Source organism: Hyla sarda, unplaced genomic scaffold (assembly GCF_029499605.1).
Source record: "Hyla sarda isolate aHylSar1 unplaced genomic scaffold, aHylSar1.hap1 scaffold_1654, whole genome shotgun sequence".
NCBI lineage: Eukaryota > Metazoa > Chordata > Amphibia > Anura > Hylidae > Hyla > Hyla sarda.
Genome location: NW_026608293.1, coordinates 1 through 15,436, shown reverse-complemented (window position 1 = coordinate 15,436; position 15,436 = coordinate 1). Strand labels below are relative to the sequence as shown.

General features: G+C 42.7%; 4 non-coding genes and 1 pseudogene across 4 annotated transcripts; all 5 read left to right on the top strand.

Moving 5' to 3' along the window:
* The first annotated feature begins 7 nt into the window (after nucleotides 1-7).
* LOC130311692 (U2 spliceosomal RNA) lies at nucleotides 8-183 on the top strand (annotated as a pseudogene).
* A 2,100-nt stretch (nucleotides 184-2,283) lies between these two features.
* LOC130311703 (U2 spliceosomal RNA) lies at nucleotides 2,284-2,474 on the top strand. The gene has a single exon (XR_008860014.1). It is a non-coding gene; the product is annotated as a U2 spliceosomal RNA (small nuclear RNA).
* Nucleotides 2,475-4,565: 2,091 nt separating this feature from the next.
* Nucleotides 4,566-4,756, top strand: LOC130311698 (U2 spliceosomal RNA). The gene has a single exon (XR_008860012.1). It is a non-coding gene; the product is annotated as a U2 spliceosomal RNA (small nuclear RNA).
* A 6,872-nt stretch (nucleotides 4,757-11,628) lies between these two features.
* LOC130311699 (U2 spliceosomal RNA) lies at nucleotides 11,629-11,823 on the top strand. Its single transcript, XR_008860013.1, has one exon. It is a non-coding gene; the product is annotated as a U2 spliceosomal RNA (small nuclear RNA).
* Nucleotides 11,824-13,901: 2,078 nt separating this feature from the next.
* On the top strand, nucleotides 13,902-14,092 carry LOC130311686 (U2 spliceosomal RNA). Its single transcript, XR_008860003.1, has one exon. It is a non-coding gene; the product is annotated as a U2 spliceosomal RNA (small nuclear RNA).
* Nucleotides 14,093-15,436: the final 1,344 nt, after the last annotated feature.

Genomic DNA, 15,436 nt, shown 5'->3' with positions numbered 1-15,436 from the left:
TCTAAGAATATTATATCTAAAAGTAAAAAATCTGTTCTTATCAGTTTAATATCTGATACGTCCCCTATCTGGGGACCATATATTAAATGGATTTTTGAGAACGGGGGCCGATTTCGAAGCTTGCTTCCGTCGCCCTATGCATTGACCCGATATGGCAGTATCTTCGGGTACAGTGCACCACCCCCTTACAGGGTTAAAAAGAAAGATTCCTACTTTCATTGCTACCTGCTTGCTGGCTAGCCAGCTAGCCAGCCCTGTGGGCCTTGCTGCTGCTGCAGCCAAAAAACAAAAGGTGGTGCTGCTGCTGCTTCTGCTGCTTCTGCTTCTGCTTGTGTCTGGCCGCTGTTGGAGCGTCCAGGCACAGGACTTCTGCTGCTGCTGACTAAATTGCCTCCTTAATTGGATCATTTGAGTAGCCAGCACACCTGTGCAGGTAGGGCATGACATGATAGGCAGCTGCCTTGATAGCGGGTGGGTGCTGAATGTTCCTAATTGACAAAATAAGATTAATGCTTATGAAGAAATATAAAATCTCATCCCTTCCCCAATATCGCGCCACACCCCTACCCCTTAATTCCCTGGTTGAACTTGATGGACATATGTCTTTTTTCGACCGTACTAACTATGTAACTATGTAACATAACATGGGGGGGGGGGTCTCCTGGCTGTTCACACAGGTGTGTCATTGCTGTACATTGACCATGCATTGCTTCTGTGGTATTGCAAAGGCAAAGACAAATGCTTCCAGCCATCCATTGCACTAATGGATTGGTCATCAGCTGGCTGTCTATGTCCCGCATCAATATAGACCAAAGTACAGAGGGTTAGGCTATGCTATTGTGCACCTACCTGATGCATCAGAAGGTGCGAGGCCCTTGCTAAATTCTGTGCACAGACTTTGAGATCTATACTTTAGACTGTATCTAAACCTGCTCCAACATGGACTGACATTCTGGCCTACTTTCAGCCGATGCGACTTGTCTGTCGCTGAACAGTCGCTTTTTATGTATTCAGCACCTATGTATAATGTTGTAAAAATGCTCTAGAAGCTAAAGTCGCAGAAATGTCACACATATTTGGCCTGCAACTTTCTGTGCGACAAATTCAGACAGGAAAAATCAGTATAAATCCTTAGAAAATTATCCCCCAGTGTCTCCATCTGCTGGCGGTATTGAATAAGCATTGCTGCACTGATGGGGTATGCATTAGACGAAAAAAAAGAAGAAAAAGAAGAATAATACGCCCAGAAAAGAGGCGAAAAGGAGAAAAACGTAAAAAAACGTGAAAAAAAAGTAAGAGGAAGAGAAGGGAAAAAAAGGTGGAAATGGGTTTAAAAGTGATTTCGGCGGAGAAATATATATATATATATATATATATATATATATATATATATATATATATAGATATACGCGCACACACACACATATATATATAAACGTATTCTCCGTTGAGATATTGCAGCCGCTGCTGTGTCCAGGCCCAGGAGCCTTAGCACTGTGCTGTGATGTCACTCAATACCACTGACATCACTAGGTGTAAACAACATCTCTCCTTTGCTGTGTATGTGACTATGGAGCTGTTTGGTGATGTCGTCTATTATGGCCTTCATAGAAGCAACAGGAGATTGTTGCATCCATCTAGAACCCTCAGAACTACAGTGCTATGATGTCACTCACTTCCACAGGCCTTGCAGAGTGTAAACAACAACAACCCAGCTTTGTTGTGTATGTAACCATAGGGATTTGTGATGTCACCTAGAACCTTCACAGCAGCGACAGCTTTATGAGGAGCATCAGCACTGCTCTGCCTGAGCAGAACCATCACCGCCATAGGTTGTCAAATAACCCGGGTTTAACCCACACAGGTAAGTCCAATGGGGTGCAGGCATGTCCTCTATGCTTACAGCTTCCCGTGGGTGTTGGTTTGATACCGTTTGGGGACAGCCAAGGAGGCATCTGCAGGCAACAAAGGTAGGTGTGTGCTTGTGTGTGTGTTTCCTATGCAGATCCTAAGCCCAGTGTCACATGCAAGTAGGAGGAGTAAGAAGGGTTCCTGGCAAATCCGGGTTATGGATTGCATTTAAAAAGGCCCCGTGGGAGTGCAATGGGCCCCTGTCTTGCTGCTTAGCAATAATGGTATGGGTTTAGGTTCTGCTGTGTGTACTGGTGGTTGACTGCCCCCCAGCCCAGAGTGTGCATGGAAAATTGTCTGGCAGCCTCCCTGACAGCAAGCAGTGATAGTGCCCATGAAGGGCACCTTGTTGGGCCCGCCCCTTTCACGGTTATCGCTTCTCGGCCTTTTGGCTAAGATCAAGTGTAGTATCTGTTCTTATCAGTTTAATATCTGATACGTCCCCTATCTGGGGACCATATATTAAATGGATTTTTGAGAACGGGGGCCGATTTCGAAGCTTGCTTCCGTCGCCCTATGCATTGACCCGATATGGCAGTATCTTCGGGTACAGTGCACCACCCCCTTACAGGGTTAAAAAGAAAGATTCCTACTTTCATTGCTACCTGCTTGCTGGCTAGCCAGCTAGCCAGCCCTGTGGGCCTTGCTGCTGCTGCAGCCAAAAAACAAAAGGTGGTGCTGCTGCTGCTTCTGCTGCTTCTGCTTCTGCTTGTGTCTGGCCGCTGTTGGAGCGTCCAGGCACAGGACTTCTGCTGCTGCTGACTAAATGGCCTCCTTAATTGGATCATTTGAGTAGCCAGCACACCTGTGCAGGTAGGGCATGACATGATAGGCAGCTGCCTTGATAGCGGGTGGGTGCTGAATGTTCCTAATTGACAAAATAAGATTAATGCTTATGAAGAAATATAAAATCTCATCCCTTCCCCAATATCGCGCCACACCCCTACCCCTTAATTCCCTGGTTGAACTTGATGGACATATGTCTTTTTTCGACCGTACTAACTATGTAACTATGTAACATAACATGGGGGGGGGGGTCTCCTGGCTGTTCACACAGGTGTGTCATTGCTGTACATTGACCATGCATTGCTTCTGTGGTATTGCAAAGGCAAAGACAAATGCTTCCAGCCATCCATTGCACTAATGGATTGGTCATCAGCTGGCTGTCTATGTCCCGCATCAATATAGACCAAAGTACAGAGGGTTAGGCTATGCTATTGTGCACCTACCTGATGCATCAGAAGGTGCGAGGCCCTTGCTAAATTCTGTGCACAGACTTTGAGATCTATACTTTAGACTGTATCTAAACCTGCTCCAACATGGACTGACATTCTGGCCTACTTTCAGCCGATGCGACTTGTCTGTCGCTGAACAGTCGCTTTTTATGTATTCAGCACCTATGTATAATGTTGTAAAAATGCTCTAGAAGCTAAAGTCGCAGAAATGTCACACATATTTGGCCTGCAACTTTCTGTGCGACAAATTCAGACAGGAAAAATCAGTATAAATCCTTAGAAAATTATCCCCCAGTGTCTCCATCTGCTGGCGGTATTGAATAAGCATTGCTGCACTGATGGGGTATGCATTAGACGAAAAAAAGAAGAAAAAGAAGAATAATACGCCCAGAAAAGAGGCGAAAAGGAGAAAAACGTAAAAAAACGTGAAAAAAAAGTAAGAGGAAGAGAAGGGAAAAAAAGGTGGAAATGGGTTTAAAAGTGATTTCGGCGGAGAAATATATATATATATATATATATATATATATATATATATATATATATATATACGCGCACACACACACATATATAAACGTATTCTCCGTTGAGATATTGCAGCCGCTGCTGTGTCCAGGCCCAGGAGCCTTAGCACTGTGCTGTGATGTCACTCAATACCACTGACATCACTAGGTGTAAACAACATCTCTCCTTTGCTGTGTATGTGACTATGGAGCTGTTTGGTGATGTCGTCTATTATGGCCTTCATAGAAGCAACAGGAGATTGTTGCATCCATCTAGAACCCTCAGAACTACAGTGCTATGATGTCACTCACTTCCACAGGCCTTGCAGAGTGTAAACAACAACAACCCAGCTTTGTTGTGTATGTAACCATAGGGATTTGTGATGTCACCTAGAACCTTCACAGCAGCGACAGCTTTATGAGGAGCATCAGCACTGCTCTGCCTGAGCAGAACCATCACCGCCATAGGTTGTCAAATAACCCGGGTTTAACCCACACAGGTAAGTCCAATGGGGTGCAGGCATGTCCTCTATGCTTACAGCTTCCCGTGGGTGTTGGTTTGATACCGTTTGGGGACAGCCAAGGAGGCATCTGCAGGCAACAAAGGTAGGTGTGTGCTTGTGTGTGTGTTTCCTATGCAGATCCTAAGCCCAGTGTCACATGCAAGTAGGAGGAGTAAGAAGGGTTCCTGGCAAATCCGGGTTATGGATTGCATTTAAAAAGGCCCCGTGGGAGTGCAATGGGCCCCTGTCTTGCTGCTTAGCAATAATGGTATGGGTTTAGGTTCTGCTGTGTGTACTGGTGGTTGACTGCCCCCCAGCCCAGAGTGTGCATGGAAAATTGTCTGGCAGCCTCCCTGACAGCAAGCAGTGATAGTGCCCATGAAGGGCACCTTGTTGGGCCCGCCCCTTTCACGGTTATCGCTTCTCGGCCTTTTGGCTAAGATCAAGTGTAGTATCTGTTCTTATCAGTTTAATATCTGATACGTCCCCTATCTGGGGACCATATATTAAATGGATTTTTGAGAACGGGGGCCGATTTCGAAGCTTGCTTCCGTCGCCCTATGCATTGACCCGATATGGCAGTATCTTCGGGTACAGTGCACCACCCCCTTACAGGGTTAAAAAGAAAGATTCCTACTTTCATTGCTACCTGCTTGCTGGCTAGCCAGCTAGCCAGCCCTGTGGGCCTTGCTGCTGCTGCAGCCAAAAAACAAAAGGTGGTGCTGCTGCTGCTTCTGCTGCTTCTGCTTCTGCTTGTGTCTGGCCGCTGTTGGAGCGTCCAGGCACAGGACTTCTGCTGCTGCTGACTAAATGGCCTCCTTAATTGGATCATTTGAGTAGCCAGCACACCTGTGCAGGTAGGGCATGACATGATAGGCAGCTGCCTTGATAGCGGGTGGGTGCTGAATGTTCCTAATTGACAAAATAAGATTAATGCTTATGAAGAAATATAAAATCTCATCCCTTCCCCAATATCGCGCCACACCCCTACCCCTTAATTCCCTGGTTGAACTTGATGGACATATGTCTTTTTTCGACCGTACTAACTATGTAACTATGTAACATAACATGGGGGGGGGGGTCTCCTGGCTGTTCACACAGGTGTGTCATTGCTGTACATTGACCATGCATTGCTTCTGTGGTATTGCAAAGGCAAAGACAAATGCTTCCAGCCATCCATTGCACTAATGGATTGGTCATCAGCTGGCTGTCTATGTCCCGCATCAATATAGACCAAAGTACAGAGGGTTAGGCTATGCTATTGTGCACCTACCTGATGCATCAGAAGGTGCGAGGCCCTTGCTAAATTCTGTGCACAGACTTTGAGATCTATACTTTAGACTGTATCTAAACCTGCTCCAACATGGACTGACATTCTGGCCTACTTTCAGCCGATGCGACTTGTCTGTCGCTGAACAGTCGCTTTTTATGTATTCAGCACCTATGTATAATGTTGTAAAAATGCTCTAGAAGCTAAAGTCGCAGAAATGTCACACATATTTGGCCTGCAACTTTCTGTGCGACAAATTCAGACAGGAAAAATCAGTATAAATCCTTAGAAAATTATCCCCCAGTGTCTCCATCTGCTGGCGGTATTGAATAAGCATTGCTGCACTGATGGGGTATGCATTAGACGAAAAAAAGAAGAAAAAGAAGAATAATACGCCCAGAAAAGAGGCGAAAAGGAGAAAAACGTAAAAAAACGTGAAAAAAAAGTAAGAGGAAGAGAAGGGAAAAAAAGGTGGAAATGGGTTTAAAAGTGATTTCGGCGGAGAAATATATATATATATATATATATATATATATATATATATATATATATATATACGCGCACACACACACATATATAAACGTATTCTCCGTTGAGATATTGCAGCCGCTGCTGTGTCCAGGCCCAGGAGCCTTAGCACTGTGCTGTGATGTCACTCAATACCACTGACATCACTAGGTGTAAACAACATCTCTCCTTTGCTGTGTATGTGACTATGGAGCTGTTTGGTGATGTCGTCTATTATGGCCTTCATAGAAGCAACAGGAGATTGTTGCATCCATCTAGAACCCTCAGAACTACAGTGCTATGATGTCACTCACTTCCACAGGCCTTGCAGAGTGTAAACAACAACAACCCAGCTTTGTTGTGTATGTAACCATAGGGATTTGTGATGTCACCTAGAACCTTCACAGCAGCGACAGCTTTATGAGGAGCATCAGCACTGCTCTGCCTGAGCAGAACCATCACCGCCATAGGTTGTCAAATAACCCGGGTTTAACCCACACAGGTAAGTCCAATGGGGTGCAGGCATGTCCTCTATGCTTACAGCTTCCCGTGGGTGTTGGTTTGATACCGTTTGGGGACAGCCAAGGAGGCATCTGCAGGCAACAAAGGTAGGTGTGTGCTTGTGTGTGTGTTTCCTATGCAGATCCTAAGCCCAGTGTCACATGCAAGTAGGAGGAGTAAGAAGGGTTCCTGGCAAATCCGGGTTATGGATTGCATTTAAAAAGGCCCCGTGGGAGTGCAATGGGCCCCTGTCTTGCTGCTTAGCAATAATGGTATGGGTTTAGGTTCTGCTGTGTGTACTGGTGGTTGACTGCCCCCCAGCCCAGAGTGTGCATGGAAAATTGTCTGGCAGCCTCCCTGACAGCAAGCAGTGATAGTGCCCATGAAGGGCACCTTGTTGGGCCCGCCCCTTTCACGGTTATCGCTTCTCGGCCTTTTGGCTAAGATCTTGTATCTTGTCAAGGGGCTCTGAGTTTGTCGAACCTTCGGCCTTGAGGCATCGGCGGTTTTTTAGCCGTCTTAAGCCTCATGCTGCTATAGGAGGAGGACTTACAAAGAACGGGAAGGCGATCCCCCATGGCGACCCTTAGGTTTGCTGCGCATACTGAAACTCGGATTAAGAACACCTTCCGTATTGAAGTGGATGAGGAGAAAAAGGAGAAGATGACTTTGGAATTTTTTGTCAAGAGAATTATGCTGGATTTATTGCACATTCAGAGAGAAGATGTGTTTTGCCTAAAAGACCCAGGTAAAGGACTTTTCATTCTTACCTTGACTTCCGCATCTGCATGTGACCATATGTTTGAGAAAGTTCGGGAGCTTGCCAATGAGGAGGATATGAAAGGACTTGTTTTCATTGCTCTATATTCTAATGGCGATGTTCCACTGGTGGTTACTATGCACGATCCATACGTGGATATAAGAGACATTGTCTTATTTTTAAACCAATATTGTGCGGAAGTCAAATACTCTCATAAAATAATGAATGCAATGGACTTTTGGACTGGAAAGCATAAGTTTGCTGTTAAGTTCAGAGAAGATGTGAGAGGAATTGGAGGTCTGTGTCGCCCACCTGCAAATTTTTTAATTGGGCGTAAACGTGGCTATTTATTCTACCCTGGGATGCCGTATTATTGCAGGAAATGCCATGAATATGGTCATACACAAGAATCTTGCAAAGAGGAAGTGGTTATTTGCAAAAGATGTGGCCAAAAAGGCCACACCACTTTGGACTGTCAAAATGAGATTCTGTGTAATGTGTGTAAGCAGAAAGGACACGCTTTTAAGGATTGTCCTCAACGCTCCTGGGCCAATATTGTGGCTACGTCGGCTGGTCCCTCGATGAGGAAGAGCTCCATGGATGCTGTGCCTGTGCCTAAGACCCACACCCTGAAAGTGATGCCTGAGTCTTCTGCTACCGGAATTCCTGTGATACCTGTTGTGGCTCATGTCTCCAAAAGCATTGTGTCCCCGGGGAAGGTCGTGGGACCTGAGACAGAAGTGAGGGGTTCTCCTCTCATGGAAGTTGAGGGTCCTGGACCGCCCAGAAGGGATACAGAGGAGATGGATGTAGAAGAACGGCGAAAGAGGAAAAGCAGAGACCGGAAAGAGGAAAAGGGCCTTAACATCAAAAGGAGTGGTCGAGTTAGTGCGGACACGGGGAATGTGGAGATTGTCTGCCAAAAGGTTATAACAGCATCCGACCCTGTTAATATTGAGGAATTTGTGTCACCACCTACAGATTGGGGTTCTTTGTCTGAGGATAATGAATGACCCAGGAGCTACCAAGTGTTAATATCTCCTCCTTCAATGTGAGGAGTTTGAAGAGCCCAGAGAGGAGGGCTGCTTTATTCTCTTTCTTGTCTTCTTTGCCTACAGACATTTTATTTTTACAGGAATGTGCCATTGATTATGATATCAATTATTCATCTTTGAGATCTGAATGGACTCTTGGCCCGTCTGTGTGGTCAGGGGATAATGAGAGGAAAGTGACTGGTGTTGGCATACTGTTCAAGAGCAGTGAGTACAAAGTTACCTCCTTCACAGACATTGTACCCGGTAGAGCCCTGCTCGTTCATATTATTTATAATGACATGAATATGAGACTTTTAAATGTATATGCCTCTCCAGATAAGGATGAAAGATCTGATTTATTAGAGAAAATTCAGTTTTATTTACCGGGTTCATCCCCGCTTATCATCGCTGGTGATTTTAATTGTATAATGGCAGGAGAGGAGCGGGCTGGAGGATCTGAACAAAGGAAAGATAAGACTGAAAAACAACTAAAGGATTTTATAGTTGATTTTAATTTAAAAGATTTGTGGAGAACCTCTTTCCCTAATGACCCTGGGTATACCTGGGGGAATAGCCTTTATATGTCAAGGATTGATTATATTTTTGCTTCTGGATTTGCATTTTATGGGAATATGCAATTGACTTCTACCTTTTTTTCAGATCATAAGATTTTATCTGCTACATGTAAGTTTGATGGGGTTTGCAGAGCCAAAGGAGTCTGGCGTCTGAATGTCTCTTTGCTTGAAGATGAAGAAATTAAATGTAATTTTATCTATCTTTTTAAAAAATTGCAGAACTCAAGGACTAATTTTAATTCTCTTTTAGCATGGTGGGAATTCTGCAAGGTAAAATTTAAAGAGTATTTTATTAAGATGGGTGTTAAAAAAACAAAAGAGAAATTGAAATGGTATAGAGATCTTAACACAAAACTACAAACCTATTATCAACTCAAAGAGCTGGGTGTATATGTAGACGATCTGATTTTAAGTGTTAAAAGTGATATTCAGAAGGCTATAACTAACAAAGGGAAAGAAATAATTTTTAACTCCAAAGTTGAATGTAAAGAGAAGGATGAAAAGTGTACAAGATTCTTTTTTAAAAAGGTAATGGAAACAAAAAAGTTAATAATTAACATTGAGGATGAAACTACTAATGTAGGAATATTATCCAAAGCTAAATCTTTTTATCAAGATCTATTTAATGAGAAGCCCATTGATATATCTGCTGCTAATTTTCTCCTAAGCACTTTAGATTGTGGTTTAAGTAAGGAGGACCAAGATGCACTTTGCACAGAAGTAAGATGCCAAGAATTAGAAGTTGCTGCTAAAAGTTTATCCACAGGTAAAACACCAGGTTCTGATGGACTTCCTGTAGAGTTTTATAAAACCTTTTGGGAAATTTTTAAAGATGATTTGCTTAATATTTTTAAGGAGGCTTTTAATTCTGATGTTCTACCTTTATCTTGGAGGAGTGGTATAGTGTCTCTGATCCCCAAAAAGGGGGATAGGAACAGCTTAGAAAATTGGAGACCAATTACGCTTCTTAATGTTGATTATAAGATTATGTCAAAAATTTTTGTTAACAGAATGAAGCCGTTTTTGTACAAGGTCATCCATGTGGATCAGGTATGTGGTGTCCCAGGAAGGAGTGTAGCTGAACCTTTAAATGCTATTAGGGACGTCATATGGTATCAGCAAGAGCGGAATCAAAATCTAGCCATTCTATCTCTAGATTTTCATAAAGCGTTCGATAGAGTATCACATTGTTTTTTATGGATGGTTTTACAACGCATGGGTTTTCCTAACATATTTATTAAGCAAATTGCTCTCTTATATAAAGGTTCTTTTAGCAGGATTTTAATAAATGGTTTCCTTACAGATTTTATTAATTTATCATCAGGGGTAAAGCAAGGCTGCCCTCTGTCTCCTATACTGTTTATATGTGCAATAGAACCTCTGTTAAACTTAATAAGGAATGATAAAATAATAAAAGGAGTGCCAGTTCCTGGAGGTAATAATGCCACCCTTAAAGTGTGTGGCTATATGGATGATATTAATGTTTTTTGTGAAAGTGCCTTCTCTTTACAAAGAGTTGTTGATGTTACTGATTTCTTTTGTAAAGCTTCTGCTTTTAAACTTAATTTATCTAAATGTGACTGTTTTTATATAGGTAAATGGGAAAACGTGCAAATACCAAACCTAAAATTACAGTCAGAAAAAATAAAAATCCTTGGAGTCATCTTTGATAAAAATAACAATGGTGAGGAAAGTTGGCTAATGGTAAAAGAAAAGGTAAAGAAAAAGGTAGACTTTTGGTCCCTTAGGAAATTATCCTTAGAAGGTAAAATTTTGGTGATTAAGGCTATGCTAATACCCATTATGCTCTATTTAAATATGATTTATCCTCCTAATGAACTTATGTCTAGGCAACTTCAGAGGATTCTCTTTGAGTTTCTATGGAGTTCTAAAGCAGAAAAATTAAAAAGAGATACTATGTATAAGTCACAAAAAAATGGAGGAAAACAGGTTCCCTGTATTAGAAAATTTTTATACTTAAGGTTTTTTAGTTGGTGTTTTAGGGGACTTTTTATGAAAAGTGTATGGTCCTGTTTTTTAAAGTACTCTGCGGGACATATTTTTAGAAAAAGAGAATGGGTGTTTTTATCATTATCTTCTCCTGTACTTTTAACTCCGCCTAAACATTATGCCATCTTAGAAAAAATTATACGTATGTATAACCTTAAAGACTTTGACTTGTTAACCTTGAGGGATGCTCGCAAGATAGAAGTACAGTTAAATTTTCAAGAAGAAATATGTATGGTCTCTAATTTTTCTTATAATAGGTGTGTACAAATATGGAAAAAGGTAAACGAGCCATATCTTTTTAATGAGCACAAGGATTTAGCATGGATGATTATCCATGAGTGTCTTCCGGTAAGATTTTTCCAATATAGAAGAGGTCTAAATGCTGTATGTGTCTGTCCCCGGGATAATTGCAATATAGATGAAACTGTTTTGCACCTTTTCTGGAATTGTTATTTTGCACAAAAGGTTTTTAGACTAATTGGTTCTTTATTGAAATTCCTAACAGGTCTAAAAGTTTTAAATCATGAAGTTGTTTTATATGGCAAAAGTGATGGAGTTACGAAAGAAAAAGAGAGAATTTTGTGGATTTTTATCAACTGTACAAAAAATGTATTATGGAAAGTTCGTAATATCCTTGTCTTCAAAAGAGATTTTATTTGTGAAAAAGAATGTTTGAAGATGATATACAGTGAAGTTTACTTGTACTATTTAATTGATAAAAAGAGATATGGGCAGAAAAAAGCATTAGCTATGTGGAATTTACATTTATGGAAAACAGTATTTGATGTATTGTAAACATTTTTTGTGATGTATTTAAGTTTTTGAGTTTTTTCAATAAAAATGTAAAAAAAAAAAAAAAAAAAATCTGTTCTTATCAGTTTAATATCTGATACGTCCCCTATCTGGGGACCATATATTAAATGGATTTTTGAGAACGGGGGCCGATTTCGAAGCTTGCTTCCGTCGCCCTATGCATTGATCCGATATGGCAGTATCTTCGGGTACAGTGCACCACCCCCTTACAGGGTTAAAAAGAAAGATTCCTACTTTCATTGCTACCTGCTTGCTGGCTAGCCAGCTAGCCAGCCCTGTGGGCCTTGCTGCTGCTGCAGCCAAAAAACAAAAGGTGGTGCTGCTGCTGCTTCTGCTGCTTCTGCTTCTGCTTGTGTCTGGCCGCTGTTGGAGCGTCCAGGCACAGGACTTCTGCTGCTGCTGACTAAATGGCCTCCTTAATTGGATCATTTGAGTAGCCAGCACACCTGTGCAGGTAGGGCATGACATGATAGGCAGCTGCCTTGATAGCGGGTGGGTGCTGAATGTTCCTAATTGACAAAATAAGATTAATGCTTATGAAGAAATATAAAATCTCATCCCTTCCCCAATATCGCGCCACACCCCTACCCCTTAATTCCCTGGTTGAACTTGATGGACATATGTCTTTTTTCGACCGTACTAACTATGTAACTATGTAACATAACATGGGGGGGGGGGGGTCTCCTGGCTGTTCACACAGGTGTGTCATTGCTGTACATTGACCATGCATTGCTTCTGTGGTATTGCAAAGGCAAAGACAAATGCTTCCAGCCATCCATTGCACTAATGGATTGGTCATCAGCTGGCTGTCTATGTCCCGCATCAATATAGACCAAAGTACAGAGGGTTAGGCTATGCTATTGTGCACCTACCTGATGCATCAGAAGGTGCGAGGCCCTTGCTAAATTCTGTGCACAGACTTTGAGATCTATACTTTAGACTGTATCTAAACCTGCTCCAACATGGACTGACATTCTGGCCTACTTTCAGCCGATGCGACTTGTCTGTCGCTGAACAGTCGCTTTTTATGTATTCAGCACCTATGTATAATGTTGTAAAAATGCTCTAGAAGCTAAAGTCGCAGAAATGTCACACATATTTGGCCTGCAACTTTCTGTGCGACAAATTCAGACAGGAAAAATCAGTATAAATCCTTAGAAAATTATCCCCCAGTGTCTCCATCTGCTGGCGGTATTGAATAAGCATTGCTGCACTGATGGGGTATGCATTAGACGAAAAAAAAGAAGAAAAAGAAGAATAATACGCCCAGAAAAGAGGCGAAAAGGAGAAAAACGTAAAAAAACGTGAAAAAAAAGTAAGAGGAAGAGAAGGGAAAAAAAGGTGGAAATGGGTTTAAAAGTGATTTCGGCGGAGAAATATATATATATATATATATATATATATATATACGCGCACACACACACATATATATAAACGTATTCTCCGTTGAGATATTGCAGCCGCTGCTGTGTCCAGGCCCAGGAGCCTTAGCACTGTGCTGTGATGTCACTCAATACCACTGACATCACTAGGTGTAAACAACATCTCTCCTTTGCTGTGTATGTGACTATGGAGCTGTTTGGTGATGTCGTCTATTATGGCCTTCATAGAAGCAACAGGAGATTGTTGCATCCATCTAGAACCCTCAGAACTACAGTGCTATGATGTCACTCACTTCCACAGGCCTTGCAGAGTGTAAACAACAACAACCCAGCTTTGTTGTGTATGTAACCATAGGGATTTGTGATGTCACCTAGAACCTTCACAGCAGCGACAGCTTTATGAGGAGCATCAGCACTGCTCTGCCTGAGCAGAACCATCACCGCCATAGGTTGTCAAATAACCCGGGTTTAACCCACACAGGTAAGTCCAATGGGGTGCAGGCATGTCCTCTATGCTTACAGCTTTCCGTGGGTGTTGGTTTGATACCGTTTGGGGACAGCCAAGGAGGCATCTGCAGGCAACAAAGGTAGGTGTGTGCTTGTGTGTGTGTTTCCTATGCAGATCCTAAGCCCAGTGTCACATGCAAGTAGGAGGAGTAAGAAGGGTTCCTGACAAATCCGGGTTATGGATTGCATTTAAAAAGGCCCCGTGGGAGTGCAATGGGCCCCTGTCTTGCTGCTTAGCAATAATGGTATGGGTTTAGGTTCTGCTGTGTGTACTGGTGGTTGACTGCCCCCCAGCCCAGAGTGTGCATGGAAAATTGTCTGGCAGCCTCCCTGACAGCAAGCAGTGATAGTGCCCATGAAGGGCACCTTGTTGGGCCCGCCCCTTTCACGGTTATCGCTTCTCGGCCTTTTGGCTAAGATCAAGTGTAGTATCTGTTCTTATCAGTTTAATATCTGATACGTCCCCTATCTGGGGACCATATATTAAATGGATTTTTGAGAACGGGGGCCGATTTCGAAGCTTGCTTCCGTCGCCCTATGCATTGACCCGATATGGCAGTATCTTCGGGTACAGTGCACCACCCCCTTACAGGGTTAAAAAGAAAGATTCCTACTTTCATTGCTACCTGCTTGCTGGCTAGCAGGCTAGCCAGCCCTGTGGGCCTTGCTGCTGCTGCAGCCAAAAAACAAAAGGTGGTGCTGCTGCTGCTTCTGCTGCTTCTGCTTCTGCTTGTGTCTGGCCGCTGTTGGAGCGTCCAGGCACAGGACTTCTGCTGCTGCTGACTAAATGGCCTCCTTAATTGGATCATTTGAGTAGCCAGCACACCTGTGCAGGTAGGGCATGACATGATAGGCAGCTGCCTTGATAGCGGGTGGGTGCTGAATGTTCCTAATTGACAAAATAAGATTAATGCTTATGAAGAAATATAAAATCTCATCCCTTCCCCAATATCGCGCCACACCCCTACCCCTTAATTCCCTGGTTGAACTTGATGGACATATGTCTTTTTTCGACCGTACTAACTATGTAACTATGTAACATAACATGGGGGGGGGGGGGGTCTCCTGGCTGTTCACACAGGTGTGTCATTGCTGTACATTGACCATGCATTGCTTCTGTGGTATTGCAAAGGCAAAGACAAATGCTTCCAGCCATCCATTGCACTAATGGATTGGTCATCAGCTGGCTGTCTATGTCCCGCATCAATATAGACCAAAGTACAGAGGGTTAGGCTATGCTATTGTGCACCTACCTGATGCATCAGAAGGCGCGAGGCCCTTGCTAAATTCTGTGCACAGACTTTGAGATCTATACTTTAGACTGTATCTAAACCTGCTCCAACATGGACTGACATTCTGGCCTACTTTCAGCCGATGCGACTTGTCTGTCGCTGAACAGTCGCTTTTTATGTATTCAGCACCTATGTATAATGTTGTAAAAATGCTCTAGAAGCTAAAGTCGCAGAAATGTCACACATATTTGGCCTGCAACTTTCTGTGCGACAAATTCAGACAGGAAAAATCAGTATAAATCCTTAGAAAATTATCCCCCAGTGTCTCCATCTGCTGGCGGTATTGAATAAGCATTGCTGCACTGATGGGGTATGCATTAGACGAAAAAAAAGAAGAAAAAGAAGAATAATACGCCCAGAAAAGAGGCGAAAAGGAGAAAAACGTAAAAAAACGTGAAAAAAAAGTAAGAGGAAGAGAAGGGAAAAAAAGGTGGAAATGGGTTTAAAAGTGATTTCGGCGGAGAAATATATATATATATATATATATATATATATATATATATATATATATATACGCGCACACACACACATATATATAAACGTATTCTCCGTTGAGATATTGCAGCCGCTGCTGTGTCCAGGCCCAGGAGCCTTAGCACTGTGCTGTGATGTCACTCAATACCACTGACATCACTA